Source organism: Scyliorhinus canicula, chromosome 9, assembly GCF_902713615.1.
Source record: "Scyliorhinus canicula chromosome 9, sScyCan1.1, whole genome shotgun sequence".
Lineage (NCBI taxonomy): Eukaryota > Metazoa > Chordata > Chondrichthyes > Carcharhiniformes > Scyliorhinidae > Scyliorhinus > Scyliorhinus canicula.
In genome coordinates, this window is record NC_052154.1 from 165,892,652 (window position 1) to 165,915,610 (window position 22,959).

Genomic DNA, 22,959 nt, shown 5'->3' on the forward strand with positions numbered 1-22,959 from the left:
CTTACTGCTAATGGGCATGCCTTGCATCAATTTTGTGCTTGAAAAATAGGCACTTTGTATATCAATTTCCACCCCTGTAAATGTAAAAGATGAAGAAAAAACATGAGGAACACATTTATAGAAAATTACATTTCAACTAGTTTGTTGCTTCAGTAACTACAAAAAATGGTATTTCAACTGCCCCATTGCATCATCAATTTAAAGACATTAGTTTATGGAACTTCAATAAAGGCATCCTTCTCTCAGTACACCAACGCCACTTTGCTGTTGGATTTTCTTTTTGAAGTGTTTTCTTATTAAGTCATGTGTTAGTTTAAGCCTTCTTGAGAACTGGTTTGACTGGCAAAAAAAAAGATTAATTGGTGGAATGTTCTACACCTGAAGCTTCTTATTGAAAGGCCCATTACAGTATAGGTAACATTCTTACAGATATTTGTAGTTTTGACAATGCAATGCTTTGCATTTTATTTTGGCCCTCACCCTGGAGGATAGGATGTCCAGGCCATAAATGCAATTTGGTGTACCCCTCTTGAGAAATGTTTGCGAGTTAAAATTCACCCTTGCAATCTTTCCTGTCACTGGCATAGATATGTAGAATTTACAGTACAGTATGAGGCCATTCAACCCTGTGTCAGTGTTTATAAAGCTCATATCTCCTCCCATGCTACCGCATCGGCATGCCCTTCCATTCCTTTCTCCCTCATGTCCTCAGCTTCCCCTTAAAGGCATCTACGTTGTCTCAACTATTCCATGTGCTAGGTCCAGATCCTGACCCCTCCCTCAGTCAGGAATAAGATTCAACTGAGATTGGAAATCACAACCGTTGAGGATTCCCAAATGTAATTTTAGTTCAAATTGGGTTTCAGATTTGGGTCCCTTTGCTTTGAGTTCAATGGTCTAGCCACTTTGTGCCCCTACTGAAATCAAGAATTTGTAAACTCTTTTTAAACATTTCAGCATAATACAAAGCTGTCAATGTACTTTGGTGTCACAGAATTTAAACAGACTCGCCCTTCCTCAATTTTACGTGCACTTTATTTCCTTAACTGTGACTTGTCCACATGGCAGCTCTTTCACAGGGGTAAATAAGACAACCAAGAATATACCTAATGGCACTCGGAATTCCATCAATAAAAAGACCACTTGTGTGGGAAAAAATGTGTAATCATACCTCGCCCCCATTGCCAAGATAGAATGGTACAGTTTTGTGAAATGTAACCAAATAAGATTTGATTTAAAATTCCACAGGTTTTCCTTGAGGATTCAATTAGAAACATAGAACAGGAGTAGGCAATTTAGATCCTTTAGTTTATTCCGCCATTTAATGAAATCATGGGTTATTTATCCCTAATGCATTATACTGACTTTTGCCCATTTCCCTTCATATCTTTGATTAACAAATATAACATTTGAGATTGATAAATGTTAACATTTGGTCTAACATCAAATGCTGCTTGCGGAAGAGAGTTGCAAACATCTATCTTGCTTCGGTGAAGACGTGTTTCCTAATTTCACCTTTTGAAAGGTCAGACTCTAAACTTCGCATTGTGCATCCTAACCCTAGGCTTCCCAATAGTGGAGCTGGCATAAAAACAGAAAATGGTGGAAAGACTCAGCAGGTCTGGCAGCATCTGTGGAGAGAGAAACAGAGTTAATGTTTTGAGTCTATGAGTTGAGGAGGGGTAGAAATGTGATGGATTATATGGTTGGAGGGGGCGGTTGAGAAGGTGGCTGAGAACAGAAGATTAGGGATAGCTGAGAGCTCAGCAGAGATTACCAAAGATTCATAGACTTAAGACAAAGACTAAAGAAGGCGTGAATAATGGCATTCAGGTAAGATAGCAGAATGGGTTAATCGCAGAACAAGGGTCAACACTCTGAAAGCAATTCAAGTTATAGGTGGTTTTCTGGGGGAGGGTGTTGCTGGGTAAAAAAATCAAAATGGAGGAGAGAGTCCATGGTCTGAAATTGTTGAATTCAAATATTAAGTGCAAAAATCTGTAAAAGGGGCTAATCGGAAGATGAGGTGCTGTGCCTTGAGTTTGCATTGGGCTTCACAACAACAGGCCAAGGATGGAAATGTAGGCATGAAAGCAAACGGAAATTAAAATGGAAAGCGACAGGAAGGTCGGGGTCATGCTTGCAGACTGAGTTAAGGTGTTCCACCGTCACCCAGCCTGCGTTTACTCTCCCCAGTGTAGAGGAGTGTAATGGAACTGGACAATGGTCTTGGTACTTGAACCTGAAGCAATAGGTTCTAAAGCCTACAGCTATGTTGCTGGATTAACTAGTACTTTTCACAGTTAAAAATATTTTAGGAGGGAAACTTTACACCCTCCGCCCCACCACCCACCCCACACACATTACCTCGCTTGAAGACGCAGCTCATGCAGGGGATCAGTTCCACATCTACCAGCCAATACTCCACTCTCTCAACCAAGAGGTAATTCTAAAGGTATAAACCTAGATAGTGTGTGCCAATAGGGTATTAACCACAGGAAGCATCACTGGTGCCTCGGTTTAAATCTCGTCTAAACCAATATTTCCAAACCATGAGCATTTTTCAGCAAGGATCTCTTTATATTGATTAAGAGTGGAGACTTGCTGTGACCACTTATAATGCTTCCACTGACTCGAATCTGCTAATTCAGCTCAAAAGTGGGGATTTAAACTTGCCACTTTTTGACCTAAATGCTCAGTATCCTACCAGGTGTTGCCTGACCCTCTAAGGGTGACTAAGCCATTAAAAGCCCCTTGGTAGGTAGGTTTTGTCTGAAGAAAATAACAAGTTTCTTTTGAAAAGATGCATTTGAAACATTTGAAACCTTGGCCAAAATATTTAATGGATGATTTTTGTCTCCAACCACTTGAGGTTAGTTTAATTAAGCTTTTAATTAACCTTAAAAATTGTTAGGACAAAATGTGAAAATTTGAGGATACATTTAAAAAGAAAAAAATCAATATCAAAAACTCATAAATTACTAGCAATTCATCATTTTAATGCAATTCAATGAAGCTGAGAATTTAAACGTAGATGCCTATATTATATTATTCCTTTCATAAAACCATACCAATGTGGATGGTTGCTGAAAAAACACCACATAGCTCTCTGCAATCAGCAGGTTTGTGGACCACCCCATCGTCAGATATTTATAGAGATGGAACTTATTTAAGTTGAGTTACTTGAGTCCACAAGTTTTCATATTAAATGTCTTGAAAACTCAGCTCTGAAAGGGTCATGCGATTACTGAACCTCGTCAACCAAGGCAGAATTTGTATTGTATGACACTACAGCTGAAGTGTGCAAATTAATTTGAGATGGACAGAGTTCAATAACTAGCCCACCCATGTAATGGGGAACTTCTAGAGTTCAAGGAATAGCCTAGAATGATTACCAGATTATATTCATTTGTTGTAATGCACAGACCTCGCTGTCAATCACAATGCAACTTTAATTGAGAGGGCAGAAGCAGGGTTGTTTAGACAGTTGCTTGTTCAGTCTGCCCTCGTAACTACCACTACCAATGAGTGCATACTAAGCAGCAGGGGTGCATGGAAACTTTCTGCTGCTGCTTGTCAATTCAGGAATTAATTTCACCCATTCAAGGATTGTTTGATTCCAGCGCATGCATGCCCATGATGTATTATTGAATAGATTACAAAGTTATTGAATATTTGAATGCTTAGCTTTTTGTGAACCAGTTTCACATCTTTCTTTGGTCTAATGATATTAAAGTTGAAGCAAGTTTAAGGTCATTCAAAAACTCATAGCACTCAACCCCCCCCCCCCACACAAAAATTACAATATAATTTCTGAATTGGTAGGAGGCCATCCAATCTCGCCATCTCTCTACCTCTCCGTGATTCATTTAGTAGTCGTCGAGTCACAGGATTCTGGGTTCAAGGCCCACTCCAGACTTGAGCACATTGCCGGTTGATACTCCAATGTACCACCGAGGCAGTGTTGGACTGTCAGTGTCTTCAAGCCGAGTTGTTGAACCATTTGTCCTGTCAAGTGGATGAGGGAAAATATTCCATGGCGCTATTTCAAAGAGGAAAGGGGAGACATACCTGGTGCCCTGTAATATTTGCCCCTCAAACAACATCCCAAAAACAGATTATCTGGTTGTTATCAGATGATTGTATGTGGGAGCTTGCTGTATGCAAAATGGCCGCCATGTTCTCTACAACCCAACAATGATCACACTTCAAAAGTACTTAATCTGCTGTGAATGTTGAGGCATCTGATGGTCATGAAAAGTTTGATATGAAAGAAGGACATACAAATGTGTATATCTGTATTGCAGGGCATATTAAATGACTTTTTTTCTCCCATGGGACTAATTATTGTCTCTGACCAAAGCAGGTGCCATCTTGACCCTGCTGCACAGAAATGTTTCGACAACAAGCACATTAATCACATGGCATGCCAGAACTTCGTAAGAGCACTTCCCCAGCAGGTAGGAGGGCTACCAAGCAATCAAGTCACTCCAGGGTGTCCTCATACATATCTTATTGAGCAGCTGAAAAAGTAGGATTTGGAGGCATGGGCAATGCTATTTACTTACTTGCTTGGCTGTGGAATGGCATGTAATAGTTGGGAAGGAGATGGAAAGAAAGAGTAAAATAACGGTAGGGTATCAAGATAAACAAATTAAATTCATGATCATGTCAGGGTAAATTGGTAGAGATAAGCAGCATTTTGGTGATGAAGGATAATAGATGGATAACATTGTAAGTGCAGAAAGTAAATTGTGTTGCTTTATTGTTTCAGATATGTTAATCAGTACACATGTTGTAAATATATCATTGCTTACATTAGAGCACAGCATGCTCAACTAATTAAAATGAACTTGGGCACTCTTTCACAAGTTCCTCATACACATGAAAAGCTGATTCTGAATAAGCACTGTAATAACTTGATGCAAGCATCTGATTCATGCAGAGCATTCCAATCAATGAACACATGGCCAGGTGCCTCTTTTGACACAGACACAAAGGTATCAGCATAAAAATGGATCATCTGGAGAAATTTTATTCGAATTTTGACTGCTAATTTCACTATGTTAATTGGTTTACACAGTCTTTACATTAAATGTGAAGCCAAACCTGCCCGGAACAAAAGGACAATACAAATTACATAAAATCATCTACTTTGAGTTTTTAATGGTTAAAAAATAATGCAGCCGAACTTAAGGTGTGCTTGGTTGTAGAAAGTGGACTTTATATAATTTATATACCAGCTTTTGCAACAGTTATCTCTATGCTTTTCCAGGCCATTTCCTTACTGACTGTGTCTGATGAAATTCTGTTGTGAGAATTGACTGGAGAGAGGGAGGGCAGGGGTGGTGAATTGAGGGTTTTAATTCCACTGGTGTTTCTGAATTGAAAGGCATACTGGTGGGAACTTCTAATGGAAGGTCTGTAATCAGAATACACTTGTATTCAGCCGCTACAATAATGAATCTCATCAAATGTTAAAGCACAGGCATGTGTGGAAGGATAGAATTTCAAGGTTTTCGACTGTCCCCATTTTAGACACTCCTCCGGGAGCATGTGATTACTCAGGTTTAGCAATTTATTGCCTCATCTTTCAATATCCAGTGAAGCACAAAATTCTAATCTAAGTTGTTCTTTCTACTTAAAGAAAAGGCGTCGATATGCTCAGAGACTTTTGTTAACATTGTGGCGAGTCATTTCTTGCTCTGATTCAAAATGATGTGGGTGAAATGATTTTCTGATGTGAACAGGCAGTCCATTATCGGTGCAGTTAACATTATTTAAAAAGAACATCAGAAGGTACAGGCTGTGCAATTCAAGAATAATTCAGGCCTTTTACTGTTTAAAAATGAACAATGCAGCTCATCAGAAGCTTAGTATTATGGGGTTTGCATTACAGCAAAGACCTGTTAGTCTGAATTTATGTTAGCGTGGTCATAATACTTTGTTTAGCTACTGGATTAATTTAAAATTGAATGTATATGACACTCCCTTGTATGCTGATTTATAAGGCAAGGCATTTCAAAGACACAGTGACATAATCACAAGAAGATGTTTCAATATTATTACAAATCTAGCACAGGCTGAATGGTCTCATTTGTACCATGATTCTAAAAGAATGAATCAGTTGGCATCACTTGGAAAAAAAAACACTCATGGATGCACATACTAGAGCTGGATTAACAAACTGTGTCCATTTCCCAGTGTTCTCTCCACTTTACAGTCTCAGTTTTGTCTATCATATTAAAAAGAAATCTCTTCCTTATGTGTGCCTGACATTAACAGATTATTGCAGCAAAGTTTAAATAGCTTACCAAATTAAAGGCGTCGGTTCAAATGAATGCCATTTACTTGTAAATTGTTGTAGCTTTCAATACGGAGCCTGACAAAGCAAACACAAAACCCAGAGAGAGAAATGTTCAATCTTTAAAGAATTATTTTAACGAGGTGACCAAGTAAGTGCACCAGAAGAGAGCATGTCTTTTACGTACGGCAGTCTTCCACTATTTTTTATCCAATTTTCTATGAAAATTAAATTTAATTATCCAATTACGATGATTATCTTGCAGAAGCTGCCCACAACTGTGCCTTTATTATCCAGTCCCAGCTGTTATATAACACAGCAAAGGATTCAGTAATCAGACGTTGACCACTTCAAAGAGAATTATAACAATAGAAGAAATGCGAACATCAGAAAATTCAAAAAGACACCGCGCACGATTCTCCGGAAACATTTCTGAGTATGGTGGCGAGCGGGAACTGCCATGAGCTTCCTCGCGCTGGGCCCAGCGAAGTCAGCAATGCTATTCAGCATTAATTGGTCCATTTAACGAGGCACCAGGGGCTTCTTGACCTAAATGAAGGCTCACCAGCCGATTTGCCAGCATCGCGCTCGCGCTCCGCTAACAAGGTCAAGCAACGCATAAGCAGCATTTGTTCATCAAACCCCAGCCAGCTCACAACAATGGCGCCCAGGAAACCGGGCCCAAGATTCGGGGATGCAGATCTGGCCAGACCTCTAGACGCAGTGGAGACCAGGAGGGATGTCCTGTACTCCCGAGGGTCCCGGAGGGTCAGTCACAGGGCAGCCAGCGCTGCCTGGGACGAGGTGGTGGTGGCTGTGAGCACTGGGAATGTGACCAGGACTGGCCTCCAGTGCTGGAAAAACGTCAACAACCGACACCGGGCAGCACGAGTGAGTCGGAACCAAAACCCTGCCCCCCCCCCACCCCCCCAATCGAGAAGTTTTCTCCCCTACATGAGCACCCGACGCCCAACTCTCCATGCAACCCCCAACCCTCCCTCCACCTCCTCCCGTTAACCCCCAACCCTCCCTCCACCATCCTCTCCCTTCAACCCCAAACCCCTCCTTCACACTCCGCCCCGCCCCCTCCACCACTGAGGACCTGTCAAGAGTGAGTTGTTATTGCCTTACTGACTGACCCATCCCTCCCACTGACCAGATGTTCATTCTTCCACAGCCCTCTAGTCGACAGTGCCGGCCCATCCTGGATGACCCCCTCTCCAGCTTCGCAGAACACCTCAGACGGGAGCTCCGAGGAAGACACGATCGAGGCGTCACAGCTGTCATCCCACCCTCTGCCAACGTAGATACATACATCTCGGTGGGAAATGTTAGTGTCCAGGCTTTTGGGGCACAACCTGATGAGCGTTACATGGCTGCTGATGCACATCAGGTGGAGGCAGGAACCCCCAGGTGAGACAGCAGCCAGAGGTCTGCGGGGATCTGGCTGGGTCCCAGCCTGATGCTGAGCCTATGGAAGAGGTAATCCTGGATTTGATGGCAATGATAGGAAGCGGTCAGGCCATTCAGAGGTAGATGACAGCGACACTTCAGCAGAGTCATGGCCGACTGGAGGAGTTCCAGAAGCCATGGGCGCAGGAGATGGCACCGGCAATGGGTGGCACTGAGGCCAACACTGCTCGGGTGGCGACCATAGTGGAGAGCCTCATGCACGATGCTGGCATCATTAGTGAAGGTATCCAAGGTGTCACGCTGTGGGTGACGGCCATGGCTGAGGGCCTTGACAGAATGACTGACTCACTGGGGGATGTAACCCAGGACCAGGCTGAGCTTGATGAGGTTCTGCCGGACATGTCCCAGTCTCAGGTGGAAATGGCCAAGGCACTGGGGAGCTTGTCCCAATCACTGAGGAGCATCGCCGAGGGCGTCAACACAACAGTGCAAAAATGGGGAGCCGCCAGGGCTGGCAGAGCCAGATGATGCAGGGAGAGCCGGGGCTCGATCAGCTGCCCCTCCATCCCAAGGTGAATCCCAGGGCCCTCAGTACACCGAGCAGGAGAAGTGTCAACCTGGACCCATCCCATGGAGTGGTGACGGTGGCCACCAGCTCTCCCGAGTTCCACCCCTCTGATGAGGCCACGTCTCAGGGTCAGCACCCAGAATAGGGCAACATGGCTGTGCATGTGTCGCAGACAAGTGAGCCGGGGCCCTCCAGCCCCAGAGCCCCAGAGGATGCCCAGCATGGGAAGGTCACGGGACGAGGTAAGCCGCTGGCTGCCTCCACCTCTGATATGCATCCTGGGGACACACCTAGACGTAGTGATAGAGCTAGAAAGGCAAAATACATTGAGGATCACTGAGAGCACCGGGGGGGGGGGGGGGCACCTTCGTGAGAATGGGGAATTGTTACACTAAATAAACACCTTTGTGCACAATCAGTATGATGCCTCTTTCACTTTCTTCCACATTGCGGGCCAACCTACGAATCCTTGGCCCTCTCTCCAGGCATCTCCACTACCCGGGCACAGCACGTGCAGGTGACGGGTGTGAGCGAGCACTCTGCAGACAGGCAGAGAGGGATCAGAGTATGCCATAGATTGAGGAGCGCTGGCACCCAGCTCTCTGCGGGTTATCATCAGCCCCCTGCCCTCAACAGTGACCCACTGACAGCCCCGGAACCCTGGAGTGATGTAACACATACCCTGGGAGGGTGGAAAATGGGTGTGGGGATTGGTAAAATAGCAATAACAGACCAGGCCTCGTCCTATGTGAAGTGGGCGAGTATGAAGGCCTCCCTGGCCCTCCAGGCATGCCTGTCCATCACTGCTGTTGACTGTCCTACAGCCTCTGGCTGGTCCTTTGGTTCCTCCCTGGGCTCGTCCTCCAGCCCTTGCTGGTCTGGCACAGCCTCACCATCCTCGTCCTCCTCCTCGGAGGTGGCCACATGTCCCTCATCACCAACATCCAGCTCATTTCCCTGCTGCTGTGCGAGGTTGTGGATGGCACAGCAGACCACCACAAAGCGGGTGACCCTCCAGTGGGTGTACTGCAGTACACCACTGGAGCACTTAAGGCATCAGAACCTCATTTTGAGCAGTCCGATGCACAGCTCAATGACACCCTGGGTGGCCGCATGGGCCCCATTATACTGGTTCTCCGCTTCGGGCTCTGGCCTGTGTACTGGTGACATTAGCCAGGTCCTCAGCGGGTACCCCTTATCAGGTACTCTTCGAAGAGGCCGGGGCTGACCAACTGTCCCAGGATGTAGCTGTTGTGCACACTCTCCGGAAGGGTGTAGACACGTGCATGATCTTCATCTGGTTGGCGCAGACAAGTTGCATAAACCCTTTTCTGTTAACGTAGGGCACTCCCAGATGGCCCCGTGAGCGCAGGGACACACGCCTGCCATCTATTACCCCCTGGACAGGGGGCATCCCGGTGATGGTGGAGAAATCTGCTGCCCAGTCATCCTGCTGGGTTTGGTCCATGTCAAAGGTGATGTAGTTTTCCGCCCGGGCAAACAGGCCTTCTGTGACCTGGCGGATGCAGCTGTGGACCGTGGCCTGTGAGATGTCGCACAGGTGCCTGCTCAAGCCCTGGAATGATCCCAAGGCGTAAATGTTTAGAGCTGCTGTGACCTTGGTGGTCACTGGAAGCGAGTGTCCTCCTCCATGTGGTGCCAAGTCCGCATGGACATGGCACAGGTGCCACACCATCTCCTTGTTGAGGCGGGGCCTCCTGCGGCACACGCCGTCCATCATCTGTTCAAATGCCAACGATGCCTGTACACCCTGGGCTGTCACGGGACTCTCCCTCTGGATCCCTCCCTGGCCTGTTGGGAAGCCGGGTCCTCAGGTTGTGGGGTGGGGTCCAGCACATGGTCCGCCACTTTGAGCATCTGCAGACACTGTGCTGGGACCCTCCATTCCCCCATTGATTCCCCCCTCCCCCTCACCCGGAACGCCCTGCTCACGCACACCCAGCCGCAATGGGCTCCTCTCACCAGACCCCAGACACTGTACCCCAGACACCCGTTCATAACGTTACCTGGACCGAGCGCTGGTCCCGTCCCCGTGGTACTCACCCACTCTCCGGCCGTGGACACGTCCCCGGAGATGTGTCCCATCTCTTGGGAGTTCGGATGTTGGCTGCTGCATGTGTGGTATTGCCTCTCACAGTATTCAGGCACAGCGACCTGGCATCCCGGTCTGATTGGGCTGCTAGACAATGACTCCCACATGCTACGTGGCCCACCCACCCATGTGAATTCACTTATAGAATGATAGAATTTACAGTGCAGAAGGAAGTAATTCGGCCCATCATGTCTGCACGGGCCCTTGGCAGTCAGTGGGGGCTATGGCTGGTTGGTGGGGCAGGCCGTCAGGGATAAGGGTTGCCCCCGGGACAGGTACACACAATCCAGGGGTTGGCATGGTGGTGCCACACACTGTTGCCCTCCCAGCGCCTCCCACCCACCCTCCCATGGCGGCTCACCCCTGCAGAAGGCCCCCCCCAACCCCCCAGAGCACTTGGTTGGCAAGCCCAGTGCCCCCCCCCCCCCCCCCCCCCCCCACACCCAGCTCTTTGCCTATGAGCAAAGATGGCTACTCACCTCCTCAGTTCCACACAGAAGCCCTTCTGCCAGGTTCACGTTTTTCAAAAGGAGTACTGATCGGTACCAGCGTGACCACTTGCTGGGGAGGTCGATGAATCATTGGATATCATAGAATCATAGAATTTGCAGTGCAGAAGGAGGCCATTCGGCCCACCGAGTCTGCACCGGCTCTTGGAAAGAGCACCCTACCCAAGGTTCACACCTCCACCCTATCCCCACAACCCAGTAACCCCACCCAACACTAAGGGCAATTTTGGATACTAAGGGCAATTTATCATGTCCAATCCACCTAACCTGCTCATCTTTGGACTGTGGGAGGAAACCGGAGCACCCGGAGGAAACCCACGCACACATGGGGAGGATGTGCAGACTCCGCACAGACAGGGACCCAAGCTGAAATCGAACCTGGGACCCTGGAGCTGTGAAGCAATTGTGCTATCCACAATGCTACCGTGCTGCTACCGTGGGTCCCTCCCGTTAATTGTATGGAAATAGGGTTAAGTGGTGATAATTGGTTTCTCGCCGCACTATGGCGAGTGGCGAGATACTGATCTCGCCTAGCGGAGCGGGCCGCTTGCATCACAAACTGTTTGGCGCTTGCCACACTTCTCGTTTTCAGCGTCTCACGCTATTCACTGGCCTTGTTTCACTCAAGCGAGAATGCAATGAGGCTGGAGAATTGCGCCCACAGTTTCTGACATAGAGTGAATGTCACCATTGGTCATCTTAAAAAAAAAAGTTTTAAAAATGTTAAAGATTTTACATTTCATGCATAGATATTTGTGCTGATGACATCATCAAAAATAATGGCTGGGAAGAAAAAGGTACTGAGTCTGATACAGAGATACAGGCGTTATTTAGAGTGCCGTTTGCCGCAAGCACAAATCCCGTTATGGCTGCTAAATCTCACAAGGTGGCCGGAACAGGATTTGCGGCAGCGAGATCTCGGTTTGAGATCTTCCCCGTGCCCCCGCCGGTGGTGTGTGATCTCTGTGGAGCCGGCCTTGCCTGTTCTCTCGCAAACCATGCCCCCAGATTTTCTGTGTATCACGTGCCAGAAAATTCTGATCTGAAAAGTCGGCCGTGTTTGGGAGAGAAACACATTGGTTTTCAGTCAGACCCTGACGCTATCGTGTTGGAAAATTCCACCCAATCAATCAATGGAGATTCAGTCATTAACCCAGAATTTGAATGATGACATAATTTTAATTGTTGATTCAGCTCCGTTAGTGTCTTCTCCAAGTCATTTCTCTTAATTATACCATCAAATATTATGAAGAGGCCCCAAGGAGGTTGGTTACAAAGGGATATAGATAGGTTGAGTGTGTGAAGATGTGGCAGCCGAGAAGGTCATTCTCATCCGAGAAGAGACGGCCAAAGAGTCCCTGTTGCAGCGAGTCATCAACAACCTCAGCAATGGCTGGCAGAAAGGGCAATGCCCTCAATTCTACAACGTCAGGACGACCTGACGCTGATCGACGGCATCCTGCTCAAGTTGGACAAGATAGTCATCCCGTCTACCCCGAACATGGTGCTGCGGCAGATTCATGAGGGACACCTGGGCGTAGAAAAGTGCAGACGCAGGGCCCAGCAAGCTGTCTACTGGCCCGGCATCAACCAGGACATCACGGACATTGTCCTGAACTGCGAAACCTGTCAGAGGTTCCAACCAGCGCAGAGCAAGGAGATGCTCCAACCACATGACCTAGAGACCTCTCCATGGTCCAAGGTTGGCATTGACCTATTCCACGCGAATGGTCGTGACTATACCTTAATCATCGATTACTTTTCAAACTATCCTGAGGAGCTGAACCTGCCAGACCTCACCTCACGGACTGTCATCAAAGCGTGTAAAGAGACATTCTCATGGCATGGCATCCTGAACACCGTCATGAGCGACAATGGCCCGTGCTTCCACAGTCGAGAATGGCCCATGTTTGCCAAGAGCTACAATTTCAGGCATGTCACCTCCAGTCCGCACTATCCGCAGTCCAATGGCAAAGTCAAAAAAGGGGTGCATATCATTAAGCAGCTCATCCGCAAGGCCTTGGACTCCGCTTCCGACATACACCTTGCACTACTTGCGTACTGGGTGACTCCCTTGTCCACTGGCATTTCGCTAGCTCAACCGCTAATGAACAGGGACCTGTGGATGACGCTTCCAGCCATCCACCAGCCCAACCTTGATCACCTCCCGGTGCTGCAGACGATGCAGCAGCTTCGCGACAGCCAGAAGCAGGGCTATTACACACATGCCACCGATCTGGACATGCTATCCCCGGCAGACACGGTCAGGATCAAGATACCGGATGGTGAGCGGTCTGCTCCGGCTGTCGTTGTTCGACAGGCCGCACCAAGATCCTCTGTCATACGTATGGCTGATGGCTCCATTGTGCAAAGGAATCAAAGGACACTGTGAAAAGTTGCTTGCCCACAACCACTTTCCCCTCCATTTCCACATGTCAAATTGCCACCTCCAGACACCTCGAACCACGAGGCCACCAGTCATGCCTCCCACTCGCCTGCCAAGACACAGCCATCCCCTCCACCACCCCTCCGGTGGTCGACGAGGATCAGACGCAAACCTCAGAGACTGGACTTATGAGCATTTGTTTGTTTCTTCTGTTCTGTATTCCTCAGTCAGTCACATTAGACAGACACATTCACAACATCTAAAAAAAAGGGGAGATGTCATGATATGCAAACATGCAACCAATGAACACTCAAAATAGGACAACCAATGGGCAGTCAGGACACTCAGAGGTCTCATCACCACAAGGGGCATGACGTGAACACTATAAAAGGGATGAGGCACTCACACCCTGCCTCTTTTCACAAACAGACATCTAGAGAGTTAGACATGGTTGATGAGCAGCATCACACCCCAGCACGTGGCTTAGAGCAAGCTGGTACAGTTAGACTGAGTTACTACACTTAGATTAGCAGAGAGTCAAACTCATTTGAGAACTGTGTTAATAGTTCAATAAACACGTTGAACTCATTTCAGAGTCTGGAGCATCCTTTAGTTAAGATTGCATCAAGTAGCAGCCTGTGTTATCCGATGCAGCACAACACAACACAGAGCATTAGCGAGACCTCATTTGGAATAATGTGTACAGTATTGGGTCTCCTTATTTAAGGAAGGGTGTAAATGCATTGGAAGCAGTTCAAATAAGGTTTACCAGACTAATACCTGGAATAGGTGGTTTGTCTTATGAGGAAAGGTTACACACGCTTGAATCTGTTGGAATTTAGAAGAATAAGAGGTGACTTGATTGCAACATATAGGGCATGATCTTCTGGCCTCGCTGTGCCAGAAAAGCATCTCGCCGCGGTGCAATGTGCCGGTGAAAACCGGGAGACCCCACTCCCGGGATCTAGCCTGATCGCAATGCCTCGCGAGATCCAATGCGATCTCGCGAGACGCTGTGATGTAATTGCCGCCCATTGTGGGCAGGATCACTTTTTGGCAAATCTGCATATGAGAGCACGACAGTTGGTCTCACTCTAATGTTCAGATTCCCGAGTGCCCTGAGGCTTTGGGATTCATCCCCTTTCCATCAGAGACCTCGGGTGAGTGCTCTCTGCACTGGTCCCCGATGGAAAGGCACTCATGGGTATTTTCCAGGTCCCCAGCTGCATGCCCTTTGGGAAGGGTGGTGCTCTGGTACTGCTGGTGCCAGCTGGGCGCTCTGGCATTGCCAAAATGCCCAGGTGGCACTGCCAGGTGGCATGGTCACTGAGGGTGCTAGGTTGGCACTGCCAAGCTGGCATTTTTTTGCACGCATGTGATTGGGCTGGGGTGCACTATGGATGGGGGTGGGAAGCAGATTCTTTGAATGTTTTTAAGGTAGAGGTGGATAAGTGTGAGGTAAGCAAGAGAGTGATAAATTATCGCGGGTAGGCAGAGTGCAGATTTGAGGTTACTGTCAGATTGGGCAGCACGGTAGCATTGTGGATAGCACAATTGCTTCACAGCTCCAGGGTCCCAGGTTCGATTTCCGGCTTGGGTCACTGTCTGTGCGGAGTCTGCACATCCTCCCCGTGTGTGCGTGGGTTTCCTCCGGGTGCTCCGGTTTCCTCCCACAGTCCAAAGATGTGCAGGTTAGGTGGATTGGCCATGATAAATTGCCCTTAGTGTCCAAAATTGCCGTCAGTGTTGGGTGGGGTTACTGGGCTATTGGGATAGGGTGGAGGTGTTGACCTCGGGTAGGGTGCTCTTTCTAAGAGCCGGTGCAGACTCGATGGGCCGAGTGGCCTCCTGCACCGTAAATTCTATGATAATCTATGATGATTGGCCATGATCTTATTGAATGGCAGAACAGCTTGAGGGGCTGAATGACCTACTCCTCTTTGCTTGTGTGTTCTACTTAATTTCAAAACAAATAGAGAGAGGATATCAATCACAATTAATAACAATTAAAGTACATTATTATCAGATAGAAACTCTTTGATCACTTGAGCTATATTTCATCAGTTTATATAAAGCTAATTTTACAGATCATCACTAAAACGCCTCAATACATCTTTGCAAGTTAAAAACATTGAATGAGGAAATGGTTTCTGGCACATCAAGTGCAAACCTTCTTCAGATTATATACACTCCAGATGATGGCATCTATCCCACCTATTTAATCTCCAGATGGAAATGCATTAAATATTCCCTGATTCCCATGAGTTTATGTGGAAAATTCTAATTATTAATCCATTTCTAAACCTCCATTGGCTTGCTGTCACAAACAACAACCATTTCCTCCCTGCCCTTTCCCAGGTACACAGGAACTAATGTCTCACATGCATTATTGTAGTACCTCAATCGTCACTGATCCCTCCAGCCTAGCCCATCCAGATGCTTATCCATCTTTTAGAAGAAGACACTTGATTTAACCTCAACTATTTTTACTGGTAGTATGTTTCATGTATCTACTTCTCTGTGGTTAGAAAACAAATTTTAATTTTTGGAGGCGAGATGAAGATTGTGCAGTCACAAACTAAGTTAAATAGTCTGCTTATATATGTACTAACTATGCCTCTCAGGTACCTTAAAGACCTGGAACATATTCTCCTTTAATCTTTTCTCCTGTTAAAAAAAACGCACAGCGCAGGTGTGCCAGATTCGCTTCATATCTTAAGACATCAAGATGCAGATTTCCTGTTTCTTTTCTGAACACTCCGCAATGCATCCATCTAATCAATTCCTATACAAGTAATGGAGTAGTGTGAGCTGTGCCTAAGAATGAGAACTAAAAAGGAAAATAATCTGCTCAAAATTGCTCCGACAAACTGGCAGATTTTTCATTACAACTTAGAATACATTCTAATGTAACTGCCAGAAATGGAGCAAATGTTTCCTTTAATTCGACATTCCCGAACTGGCATATATTGTTTCTCCATTTCCAAGAGCGAGTCTGGTTTTCAGCAGATATTGTTTCTCAATATAATATCCCGAACACAAAAAAAAAACCCGGAATACAGTAGACAATGACAAGAATAGGCATATTAAACACATCTCTGGTTGTAGTGAAGTCTAAAAAAAATGGACAGTTCTAACCTATTATTGGGAATCCAAACAGCAATGCACCTACAATCCTCAGAGGGTTGAATGAAGCAATAACAAATGCCTGCATGAAGTCTGCAAGGGAACTGAGGGTTGATTAAATGATGATGTGGTCTTCATCCTTTTGTTGTTCTGGGTAGGTACCTTATACATTTTTCAGTTGATTTCCCCCTACTTTGATTATCTGCTTCATTCTTCATTGAATCAGCCAATTCTAAATTAGCAACTGTACTGTATTATGCTGCAGCCAATACTTAATTACATTCACTTATGAATCAGTCAAATTATTTGGTGCATTCTCTCCATCATTTAAGTTATCCATTATCAAGGTGATTGACCAATCTTGGCTCTTTGAACTATTTCCCAGCCAGTCTATCCTTAGATTCTGGGTAAAACTCTCCGTCCTCAATTGTATTATACTTCAAGGTGATCAGATTTGGTTATTCACATCAAGTCCTGTTCAGCCAATGCTCCTGTGCTCGCTGACCGACATTGACTTCAAGTTGACCAATGCCTCCAATTTGAAATTCTTATCCTTGTTTTTCAATCCCTCCGTGACCCCACTCCTGCCCATCTCTGTAATTTCCTCCAGCCCTGCAATCCTCCGAGATTTCTGGCCTCTTGAACATGCCTGAGTTCGTTCCACAATTGGCGGCTGTGCCTTATGTTGCCAAGAAGCTAAGCTCTGGAATTGTATCCCTATCTATATCTACATCTCTACCTCCTTTAATAAACGCTTTAAAAGCTACCTCTTGGGCAGCACGGTGGCCTAGTGGTTAGCACAACCGCCTCACGGCGCTGAGGTCCCAGGTTCGATCCCGGCTCTGGGTCACTGTCCGTGTGGAGTTTGCACATTCTCCCCGTGTCTGCGTGGGTTTCGCCCCCACAACCCAAAAAATGTGCAGAGTAGGTGGATTGGCCACGCTAAATTGCCGCTTAATTGGAAAAAATAATTGGGTAATCTAAATTTATAAAAAAAGAAAAAAAAAGCTACCCATTTCACCAAGTGTTTGGTTATCTGCCCTAATATTTCATGCTTTGTCTCTAATTTTGTTAAATTGGTCTTGCAAAGTACCGTGGGACATTTTACTACATTAATAGTGCATTATAAATGCAAGTTGTTGCCAATCAGTTTATGCTGATGACTAATCCCATCTTCAATGACTGTGTATGTGCTCCAATCAACCTATCCTAAATTATTGGATACATCCTCCAATCAGCCCATCAATAACTGAATGCATTCTTCAGTCAGTCAATTTACTTGTATCAATTACCAGCTATATTTTCAAATCAGTCTATCTCAATTACCAGGTATGGTTTCAAATGAGGCAATTCTCAATTACCAGCTACATTCTCCACTCAGACCAGCCTCAGTTAGTGGATTTACTCTCCAGGAACAGCCAAACCCGAATTACTGTCTCCAGTCAATGAGCCTACACCACAATTACCGACTGCATTCCTCAGTCTTATCCTTGCTTTCTGGCTACCATCTCCATATCTTTTTATTAAAACAGTAAAAAACACATACAAGGCCAAACGGTACAAACACTAATTTTGTGTTGGAGAAACAGGGTACCTTCCCCTCAGTACCAACATACAGGGGGGGGGGATAGGATATGGCTACCATCTCCAACTAGATTATGCTCCATTATTGGCTAATCAATACTGGATATATTCTCTAATCAGCCAATCTACAATTCCTGGCTATATTCTCTAATTAGCTGGGCCTCAATTCCCGTTTACTCTCTGCAATTAACCTAGCTTCAGGTGTCACCACCTATTACCGACTGGTAACTAAAATAATAATCCAGAGAATGCAAATTTAAGTCTCACCATGGCATATTAAGAATCTTAATTCCACATTTAAAACATCTGGACATGGAAAGAGCTGATGTGAGCTAAAGTAAACCTGTTGTAAAAATCCTAGCTCGCTCCCGAATGCTCTTTTGGGAAGGAAACGTGCTTTAAATGCAACTTCAGTCCCTCACTACTGTTGTGGACTCCCAACATTCACTGAAATAGCCTTACAAGCCACTCAAGAACATCTGGAGATGGGCAATGAATGCTGGCCTTGCCAGTGATGCCTACATCCCAAGGTGAATGAAAATAAATTCTCCAATTAGCGCATCTTCAATTATCACTACATTCTCCAATTAGCTTATACCCAATTACCGGCTACATTCTCTAATTAGCCTATTCTCAGGTACCAGATGCATTCTCCAGTCAATCCGTCCACCCTGAATTGCTGGCTACATTCTCCAATTAGTGTGCCTGCAATTATGAAATATAATTTTAAATTAATCAGTCTAACCTCAATATTAGCTCCATTCTGCAGTTAAATATTACTAGGTATATGCTCCAATCAGCGCATCCTCAATTATCCATACATTCTTTGACTCATCTTCCTATCCTCAATCACCTTGTTCAGTTCATCTACCTGGTCCTAATTCCATGGGTACTCTAGTTATTGCTCTTGGTTCACTATTAGGAAAGAAATAACCTTGTTGTGCAGTAATTCTGCCAACTTGGGTTTTGTTCATGTGTGATATTGCAGAATAGGCGACTTAGTGTGTAACACAGTTTCTATATAAAGGAACTGTGAAAGTAAAGGTGTCATCCACCAATATTACATTTCACTCTGGTACAACCAAATATATGATTGCCAACAGAAAAATGTGCAATAGCACGAGCACTGCTCCTTAGAGGGAACATACTGGCTTTGGAAAGAGTGCAGTGCAAATTCACCAAAGTGTTACCACAGGGCTCCAAGGATTAAGTTATGACGACAGGTTACATGACTAGTCTTGTGGTCCCTAGGATATAGCCGGCTAAGTTTTAGGATTTCGAAAGGAATTGATAAGGTAGGTGGTGAGAAACCTTTCTGCTGGTGGAGATATCTGGGACAATGGGATATATCCTTAAAAATCAGAGCCAGTCTGTTCAGGAGAGAAAAGTTAGAAAACACTTTCAGGCGACAGGCGGAGAAGTGTAGAATTCTCTCCCATAAAACAGTCAGTGCTACCTCAATTAATAATTTTAGATCAGAGATCAAAAATCTGAAGCCAAAGCAGGTGAAGCCAAAGCTGGTTTAGCTCACTCAGCTAAATCACTGGCTTTTAAAGCAGACCAAGCAGGCCAGCAGCACTGTTCGATTCCCGTACCAGCCTCCCCGGACAGGCGCCGGAATGTGGCGACTAGGGGCTTTTCACAGTAACTTCATTGAAGCCCACTCGTGACAATAAAGCGATTTTCATTTCATTTTCAAATGGACTTAGGATCAGTCATGATCTCACTGATGGATGAACGGGGCTGAATAGCTTTCTCCTGTACCTGAATTGGATTACTAATATTCACTTTCACTTACATTTGGCTGTAATGACCGATTGAATAAGGTTACTTTCAAAATATATCTTCAGTTAACAATGCTCACTATTACTAGGCACCCGCCTGACTTGATAGTGTGTGAATAAGTGAATCATTTCCTTCCCATTCACACCTGCTGCTTGTCTAGCCAAGACCCTCAGGCTGCCTGAGGCATCATTTATAAAATGATGTAAAATACAATGTGATTTTCATTCTGTCATCACGAGCGATTCAGGGAATCCTATTTGGAGATAAAGTTGTCCCAGTCTCCTTCATGGATCTTGGGAACACCGGCAGGCTAATCAGTGATTGACCACTGATCTATCACCTCACTGCATGTTTCAGAACAGAAAAGTATTTCACAGAGGCAGAAGGAGTAGCCAGGATAGTCTCTGCAGATGTCAGACCTTATGGTGGAATAACCAAAAGCCTTGCATGGACTGGCTGCAAAACGACCAGGAGCATGCGGCGGAACTAGATCCCAACAGCGCTGTCTAGCCTTGCAACTTCCAAGATACAGAAGAGAGTAATTTAAATCTCAGGCTGCAAGTGATCTCCATAAACTTCACTGAAGTTTTAATGGTAATTCTTGAGCACCTTGATTGAATTACTGCTTTGTTACTCCCTCCTATTCTTACATTATTCAATATGGAACGAGTGGGTCGATTGCATGTGAAACTGAGGAGGAACCCTGCCATTAAATGTTCGACGAGACTTCTTCACTTTTCATTAAACAATAGAGTAAAATAAAAGAAACATTTGACCAAAACGTGGAAAATCGCAATTGTTAAAATTCAGTAGACAGAATTGACTGGACAGCAGTATATCATGTTGAACGCAATGTCACATAAGACACTAGGATAAACATATACGCAGATACACTAGATGTGCTTACTTTTCATTACAGTAACCTTAGTTCGAACACTAAAGTTCTTATCATGAGCAGTCAGTCAAATTAATCTGATGTTCACAAAGCATTTAGTATTAAAAAGTGCACAATGGAAATTAAAAGAACATTGGGACTTGAAAGCAACACAAAAATAAAACGTCCCAGTCAAGTCACTGGACACACCAGGAATAGAAACTCACCTTCATTATTTTCTTTAGGCACAACTATCATGTGATCCTCTGTGTCCAATCTACCCCAGAAGTTCCACGATTGCGCAATGGTTAGCATAGTTGCTTCACAGCTCCTGGGTCACAGGTTCAATTCCCATCTTGGGTCTCTGTCTGAGCGGGGTCTTCACGTTATCCCCGTGTCTGCGTGGGTTTCCTCCGGGTGCTCCAGTTTCCTCCCACAGTCCAAAGATGTGCAGGTTAGGTGGATTGGCCATGCTAAATTGCCCAAAGTATCCAAAAAGGTTAGGTGGGTTCATTGGGTTACGGGGATAGGGTGAAGGTGTGGGTTTAGGTAGGATGCTCTTTACAAGGGCCGGTGCAGACTCGATGGGCCAAATGGCCTCCTTCTACACTGTAGATTCTATGATTCTACGATTGCCATATTGGATCCAATGATTTTGTTTTAAGGATTTCAGGTCAGCTCCTTTAAAGGAACAAGATGTTAAAATTTAGGTTATGAGCAGAATATTATTCCACTGGGGTCAGCCACTGTCTAACATCTGACCTTCATGACCATTATTTATCTGTGCACCTGGATGGTGTGTGTCAGTAGGTCATTCCAATACAGGTTACATGGTAGATTGAGCTGTTTTCATTCTCACCACATGTTCATTTCTAGCAGAGGTTACCTTTGAACTGATTGAATAATTTTAAGCTGATTTAAGTTGATTTGACTCCCTGCCTCCTGTGTTGAAAGTACTGACCGTGGGATATATGGTTTACTCTAAGGCAGCTCTTCTTCACACATGAATTTGGACAGACAAGAGAGAATTTCTACTGCCAAAAACTGGCGGGTGGGATGTTAAAATGTAAAATGAAACCTCAGACACGAACTAGACGTGCCCAGCACTGGTTTCATTGAAGACAGGAGATGGAGAGCTGCGGCCCATCCTGCTGCCAAGAGACTGGTTGCTCATTTAAATATTTTAGCGTAGTTGCTTGTCTCAGACTTTTGTCTTCCAGCCTTAATGAGTTTCCCGGGCCTTGGGCTACCCGGTAGGCACTACCCAGAAGAGGTAAGTGCCTTCCCAGCATGTTGGTCAGGAGAACTTCCCCATGCACCTTGACCTACATTGTTTACTTCCTCAAGGATCCGACTTGCCCATGAATCATGCGCCTCCCTCCCCCCTCCCCAATGAATGGACTCCCTTGTGTCAACAGATCAGAAACTGAATTGGACTAGCCATATTAATACTGTGGCTACAAGGGCAGGTCAAAGACTAGGAATCCTAAGGCAAGTAACTCACCTCCTGACCCCCCAAAGCCTGTCCACCATCTACAAGACACAAGTCAGGAGTGTAATGGAATATTCTCCACTTGCCTGGATGAGTGCCACTCCAACAACACTCAAGAAGCTTGACGCCATGACTTCCGGTTGCGGCTATGACTAGCTAAGCCGCACATTTGGAAGCTCCTGCAACAAAGGTGTTTTTGGGCCAATTGGAGGGCCCCAACGGCGCTGAAAAAACGAATCCCGGTGGGTGAAGGTCCCCTGAGGAGAACTAGACCGATTTTATGGTCGGTACCCGGAGTGGAGCGGCAAGAAAAACGGCAGCAGCTCCCCAAAAAAAGCGGGGGAAGAAAATCAAAATGGCGGCCGGCGGTGCACCGGAGGAGTGGAAGAAATGGGCGGAGGAGCAGCAGGCCGCTCTCCTCCGTTTTTTCACGGAGATGAAAGTGGAACTCTTAGAGTCCATGAACGCGACGGCCACCAGGTTGGTGGGAGCCCAGGCGATCCAAGAGGCGTCGATTAAAGATCTGCAGCAGGAGATGGCCGCGAGGGAGGAGGAGGCCACAGTCATCGGGGCAAAGGTGGAGGTGCACGAGGCACTCCACATGAAGTGGCAGAGCCGCTTCGAGGAGCTGGACACTCGGATGAGGAGGAAAAATTTGAGGATCCTGGGCCTGGAAGAAGGCCTGGAGGGGTCGGATCTCCCGGGATATGTGGCGGAGATGTTGAGCTCCCTGATGGGGGAAGGGGCCGGTCCGGCGCCCCTGGAATTGGAAGAGGCATACCGGGTCATGGCCAGGAGGCCTAGG